The sequence below is a fragment of the Schistocerca serialis genome, chromosome 4, assembly GCF_023864345.2.
Source record: "Schistocerca serialis cubense isolate TAMUIC-IGC-003099 chromosome 4, iqSchSeri2.2, whole genome shotgun sequence".
NCBI classification, from domain to species: Eukaryota; Metazoa; Arthropoda; class Insecta; order Orthoptera; family Acrididae; genus Schistocerca; species Schistocerca serialis.
In genome coordinates, this window is record NC_064641.1 from 906,255,146 (window position 1) to 906,262,217 (window position 7,072).

Consider the following 7,072-nt stretch of genomic DNA (forward strand, 5'->3'; position numbering starts at 1 on the left):
AAACTCTTGTTCGATTTACAGTAAGGAGAAAGGTATCAGCCAAGACCTGATTATACCATCTATCGTGGTCAACATTCACCTGAAACGAGCTAGGAAAATCACACAAAATCGTATATCCCTGTTTCCATACATTGTGTGTCATGAAGGAAGCATTTCAGAATGGACCCAAAAGTGGTTACCGATACATGAAAGAAAAATTTATTGTCAGAAGTGGGATTCGAACCCACGCCCACAGAAGTGGACTGCGACCTGAACGCAGCGCCTTAGACCGCTCGGCCATCCTGACATGAGACCAATGTTTGTCAAGCTATATTGAGATCGCCGCCACCGCAGTTTACGCAGCACTTTCTCTCGCTTGTGGGCGGCCGCAGGTTGGGTGACTGGGTGGAGTGGGGGGTTAGACAAGTGGCAGCGCCGCTGAGGGCAAGATCTGTGTTTGGCCCCTTCTTCAAAAATAGCACACGATTTTGTTGCTATCTTGATAGAAATGTTTGACGTGATTTAAATGCAAATTCGACGATACTGGGACTATACAAAAAATACTCATTAGGATGAAATGTAGAATACGAATGATTCTTATTAAACACCAAGCGTACCTTCATAAATGGCATCGATCCGTGCTCGACATTATAAGAACCAATATGTTCCAAAAACGTCGGGCTTTAAAATGCGGTTTTGCAGGGGGTCATATTTACAGGCGGCTATTGATTACAGAGACAAGAGGTCAACTTTTTTGCATAGCGCTCTGCCTAGTGACCATTTACATACTTATCGCAAGAATTGGCGTACTGTAACTATCTTACAGTACAAGACAATATTTGAACATTACACACTTTCTCCAGCCCAAGCAAATTGAGGAAGTCCATTTGTTCTTCTGCGTTACGTGGGGTCTAGGGTAGACAGTAGGCGACTCCTAAGGAAACCCCGAAAAAACACTATTCAAGAGTACGAAAGAGACCAGTTGCAGGGATGGTCACTTCAGTAATTTCTATTCATGGCAGATCGTCGAAAATTTTACCATATTTTCTTAAGATGATATTTTCTTGAAACTTACCCGTTACCAAGACCGTAATATCCGGTCTGAGACGTAATTGTAGTTTTAGCTGACATCGTGGACGCATGGCAAGGGTTCTAGAGCAATTTCAGGGGTTCTGAGGTGATCAAACTATCTCATTTGTCACAACTTTTTCATCAATAACAGTTTACGACACGCTGTCTCTGAACAATGGGAATTTAACGCCTATATAAATACGCCCACAGTGGTACTACACTGAAAAATTGGGCTGAGAGGGTCTTAACATGCCTAAGTAAGACTTAAAATTGCTACCGAAAATTATGTACAAATTCAGTAAAATATTTCTAATAGCCTTTTTGCTCTTTTAAGATACAAATCATAAGAAAAAATGAAAAGGAAACGATTTTGTGTTAACCTTATCTTATACATACTTATTGGCTGTTCGTATGTGTCAAACTACATATATCGAAGTATGCAAATAAACTGTCAAAATTTTTTTGACCAGTAGGATTCGCGTTGTAAAAGCAACACACCCTGCTGTAGTGGGGGAAAAGAAGGGAACCAGCGGAAAAATTCTCCTGCCAGAAAACAAAAGAAGGGAATATGATCCTCTTTAATACACTCTGACAGAAAAGTGGTAACCATTTCTCAATCCTCATTCCGCATCCCTCACCAAAAATTATGACGCGGTCATTTTCACGCTTTTTTGTGCTGAAAGAGAGTAGCAACTCCACGCTGTGATGGCTTTGGTTTCACAGCTTGACGCTGCAGTGGATGGGCATCACTGTTGTGGGCCGGTCGTAGGCATCCAACGGACATCCAGCACGTCTGAGTCCGCCGATGGGTCCGCACCGGCGGCCAGCCCAGTTAATGCTCGCACTGAGGTTGACCCCTCACCCGCAGTCTAACGGGAGGTCGCCTTTGGGGCGTGGCAGGCGGCGAAAGACTTACCAGGGGGCCGAACGTAATGCCTCCCCTGTTAGTCTGAGACTAATGACCTCAGAAGTTGAGTCCCATAGTGCTCAGAGCCTTGGTACACAAAACGGGTCAGAACACTGTTGTAGAAACAATGAAAAAAACATGCCAAATTTAAACGAAAGCAAAATCTCCAAGACTGGCGATCTTTTACAGAAGCTCGAAATTTAGCGCGAACTTCAATGCGAGGTGCTTATAATAGTTTCTACAACGAAACTAGGCAGTAAAACCAAAGATATCCTGGTCGTATGTGAAGTATGCTAGCGGCAAGACGCAATCAATACCTTCTCTGCTCGATAGCAATGGAAATACTATAGACGACAGTGCTGTCAAAGCACAGTTACTAAACACAGCCTTCCGAAATTCCTTCACCAAAGAAGACGGAGTAAATATTCCAGAAATCGAATCAAGAACAGCTGCCAACATGAGTAACGTAGAAGTAGATATCCTCAGAGTAGTGAAGCAGCTTAAATCACTAAATAAAAGCATATTTACCGATCGAGACTGTATATCAATTAGGTTCCTTTCAGAGTACGCTGATGCAATATCTCTATACTTAACAATCATATACAACCACTCGCTGGACGAAGGATCAGTACCTAAAGCCTGGATAGTTGCACAGATCACACCAATATTCAAGAAAGGCAGTAGGAGTAATCCACTAAATTACAGTCCCATATCATTAACGTCGATGTAGAGCAGGATTTTGGAACAAACATATATTGTGTTCGAACATTATGAATTACCTCGAAGAAAACGGTCTGTTGACACACAAATGGTTCAAATGGCTCTGAGCACTATGGAATGTAACATCTGAGGTCATCAGTCTCCTAGAAATTAGAACTACTTAAACCTAACCAACCTAATGACATCACACACATCGATGCCCGAGGCAGGATTCGAACCTGCGACCGTAGCGGTCGCGCGGTTCCACACTCAAGCGCCTAGAACCGCTCGGTCACATATGTCGGCTATTTACAGACAGTCAACATTGATTTAGAAAACATCGTTCTTGTGAAACACAATTAGCTTTTTACTGACACACAGTGTTGAGGGCTATTGACAAGGAATTTCAGATTGATTCTGCATTTCTAGATGTACAGAAGGCTTTTGACACTGTACCTCACAAGCGGCTTGTAATGAAATTGCATGCTTATGGAATATCGTTTCAGTTATGTGACTGGATTCGTGATTTCCTGTCAGACAGGTCACTGTTCGCAGTAATTGACGGAAAGTGATGGAGTAAAACAGAAGCGATGTCTGGCGTTCCCCAAGGTAGTAATATAGGCCCGTTGCTGTTCCTTATCTATATAAACGATTTAGGAGATAATCTGAGCAGCCGTCTTTGGTTGTTTGCAAATGATGCTGTCGTTCATCGACTAGTAAAGTCATCAGAATATGAAAATAAATTGTAAAGCGATTTAGAAAAGATGTAAGTATCTTGCAAAAATCGGCAATTGGCCCTAAATAACTAAAAGTGTGAGGTGTTAAAAGGAATCCGTTAAATTTCTTGTAGACAATAAATAAGTTTAATCTGAAGGCCGTAAATTCAACTAAATACCTAGGAATTAGAGTTATGAACACTTACACTGGAAGGAACACAGAAAAAGTTGATGGGAAGGCTAACCAAAGACCGCATTTTATTAGCGGGACACTTAGACAATGTAACAGATTTCCTGACGAGACTACGCTTGTCCGTTCTCTTTTAGAATACTGCTGCGCGGTGTGGGATCCTCACCATGTAGATTGACGGAGTACATCGAGAAAGTTGAAAGAAGGGCAGCACGTTTCGTACTATCGCGAAATAGGGAAGAGAGTGTCATTGAAATGATGCAAGATTTGGGGTAGAGATCATTAAAACAAGAGCGTTTTTCGTTGCGGCGGAATCTTCTCACGAAGTGTCAGGCACCAATTTTCTTCTCCGAATTCACGCCGACCTACATAGGGAGAAATGATCATATTAAAATAAGAGAAATCAGAGCTCGCACGGAAAGATATAGGTATTCGTTTTTTCTGCGCGCTGTACGAGACTGGACTGGAATAACAGAGAATTATTTTGAAGGCGTTTCGATGAACCCTCTGCCAGGCACTGGAATACGATTTGCAGAATATCCATGTAGATGTAGAATATACGTCCCACAATCGAAACAACTGCTATAATCAGTTATTGCTAACGCTATTTTCGTATTTCGTGTAGAATTTTTAAAAATGTATAATGCATACAGGATTCGAGCCTGTGACTTTTCTATCTAGAGTCGGACGCTCTATTCGTTACATCACTTCTTTTTGTTGATCTCATTTTGTTCGTTATTGTTCGTTCTATTTGTTCAGGGCAGACGTCCCATGACACTTGTACAAGTCCACTGGTGACCCATAAACTCAGTTTTTGACCGGACAGGCTGAGCTACCGTGCCGGCCACACCACTGAACTCCCGCTGGGATCAGTGTCTCCGTTGACGGCCTTCTAGAGAGGACATCGGCACTAATTTTCGCCAAGAATAATTTTTTTGTTTTTTGGGTCGTAGCTCATGACTGATAGTCTTGAGCTAATTTAATGATGTTGCACGGAGAAGGGAAAAGAATGTCCGTCGTTGAACAATCGCCGCTCTAAATGGGTGGAGCATAAGGCGCATCAATTTTCGCAAGGTTTCCACTGTCAGCGTTCACAAAATTCCTTTCTATTGTTATTACAAGTTGTAATTGCGTTTTCCATCACTAAATAGGTAAACTGTTTACAGAAAAAGTACGTAAAAACCTCATAACTTCGGCAGACGCTCCTATAACACACGTTTTACTCCTAGTCTGTGACGTCACCAGAGCAGCAGCGAATAACTGAGCGTTTTGGATCACGTGACCACATCTTGATACTTAATTATTTTAAGCTTTAATTACAATAAAAATAACAGATATTTTGTTAGAATATTTACCGTAAATGTTATTTAAACGTTATAATCAATCACAATAATAATCGGAACCATATTTTTAATATGGGAAAATAGCCTATTACAAACTTACCACAACAGAGCACGGGCAGATGGGCTGCAGTTGCATTTGTTACGAGTTTGTTTACATTCGGAACAGTGATGCAGACATTTGTGGGATCAGTTTTCCTGACGGGCAGGTGGTGAGTGCTGCGCAGTTATCGTGCTATTACATCATCTGATCGAAAACATCCGAACACGGCAATGCAATGCGGAAATGGCTAAGAGAGGCGATCCCAGCCGTAGGAAAGGAGGCGGGGAGTGTTGTGTTGTCAGTGGAGAAACAGCGGCGGCAGAACGGGTGGGTCAGGAGAGCACAGCAGGACGTGGACCAGTCATCGAATGTCACACGAGTGACAAATCCATCAGCGACTTCTCAGTGCTTATAGAGCTGCCCAGGTCGACTTTTGCTGATGTGGTTGTGAAGGGGAGACACGAACGAACAACCACATGTAAACCAAGAGCTGGAGGACCTCATGTACCGCAGGACAGGGGTAGTCGAACACTGCGGAGGTTTGTTGTAAGTAATCGTATGAAATCAGCGGAAGGAATGAGTTCCACATTGGTGTCAGCAGTCTTAACTAGCACAGTGTGGGAAGGCAGTTTAAAAAACTTGGGTACAATGGTCGAACTATTCCTCATAAGCCACACATTTGTGCAGTCACGGTAAGCGGCGCTTGAGGTGGTGCAAAAAGCGACGCCGCTGGGCAGTGGGTGACAGGAAACAAGTGGTTTAGAGTAATGAACCACGTTGTACCCTTTGATAGTCATATGAAAGGGTGTGAGTTTGGCAAATGCCTGGGAAACGATAACCCCGTCCATCATGTTTAGTGCCAACAGTAAAGTCAGAGGAGATGGTGTTGAGGTACGGGGTTGTTTTTCGTGGTTAGCGTGTGGTCCCCGCATTGTACCTGTGAAAACGCTAAATGGAGAAAGATATGAACACATTTTGGAGCATTGTGTACTGAATACAGTAGAGGAACAGTACGGAAAAGTTGACTGTTTCTGTCAGCTTGACAATATACCCTGTCATAAAGCAGCATCTGTCAGCCGACAGTCTGTAGGCAGTAACGTTCCTGAAATGCAGTGGGCTACTCAGAGTCCGGACCCGAACCAACAGTATAACTTTGGGTTGAATTGGAACGTCGACTTCGCTGCGGCCCCCAGCGTCCAACATAACTACCATCTCGTCCACAGCTCGTGGTCTAGTGGCTAGCGTTGCTGCCTCTGGATCACAGGGTCCCAGATTCGATTTCCGGCCGGATTGCGGGTTTTCTCTGCTTGGGGGCTGAATGTTTCTGTTATCCTCATCTTCATCGTCACTCGTGACAGTGGCTAGATTGGAAGGTGTAAAATTGGACTGTGTAAAAATTGGGACTTTGTATGGTTCAAAAATGGCTCTGAGCACTATGGGACTTAACATCTGTGGTCATCAGTCCCCTAGAACTTAGAGCTACTTAAACCTAACCTAAGGACAGCACACACATCCATGCCCAAGGCAGGATTCGAACCTGCGACCGTAGCGGTCATGCGGTTCCAGACTGAAGCGCCTAGAACCGCACGGCCGGCCGGACTTTGTATGGGCGCTGATGACTGCGCCTTTGAGCGCTCCGCAAACCAAACATCATCGCTCTGTTTTGGGCTCTTTTGAAGAATAAAGGGTCGTGATTCCATCACAGACATTCAGACACCTCACCAAAAGTGTCCTCAGCAAACCTCAAGCCTTCACAAAGGTGAAGGGTGGACCCGCTCCATATTAAAGTCAACTAATAGGTGTCCGGATGCAATTGGTCAGGTACTGTGCATCGTAGCCTGTGTCAGCTTAAAAACTGCAGCTTGACGGTTTTATCTGTCACCACTAGCTGTTGTGGTCCTCGTTTGCTGGAATCCCAATTCCGCCGCTGGGAGGAGGTGGAGGTCTCACTCGCGTTTGCATACTAGGTGCACGCTGATATTCGTCGCCTTTCTTTGCCTCCGACGTGTCTACGTAGTCCAGTCATCTGGTACTCAAAGTCGACCCTTGCCGGTACGTTTTGGGGGAGTTCTTTCGTTTTCTTATTTCTATCTGTGCTTTGTAGTGCTGAACATGAATTTCTAGTTC

At 43.9% G+C, this 7,072-nt stretch overlaps 1 non-coding gene across 1 annotated transcript; it reads right to left on the bottom strand.

The window, feature by feature from the left end:
- Window positions 1–202: 202 nt before the first annotated feature.
- On the bottom strand, window positions 203–286 carry Trnal-cag (transfer RNA leucine (anticodon CAG)). Its single transcript has one exon. It is a non-coding gene; the product is annotated as a tRNA-Leu (tRNA).
- Window positions 287–7,072: the final 6,786 nt, after the last annotated feature.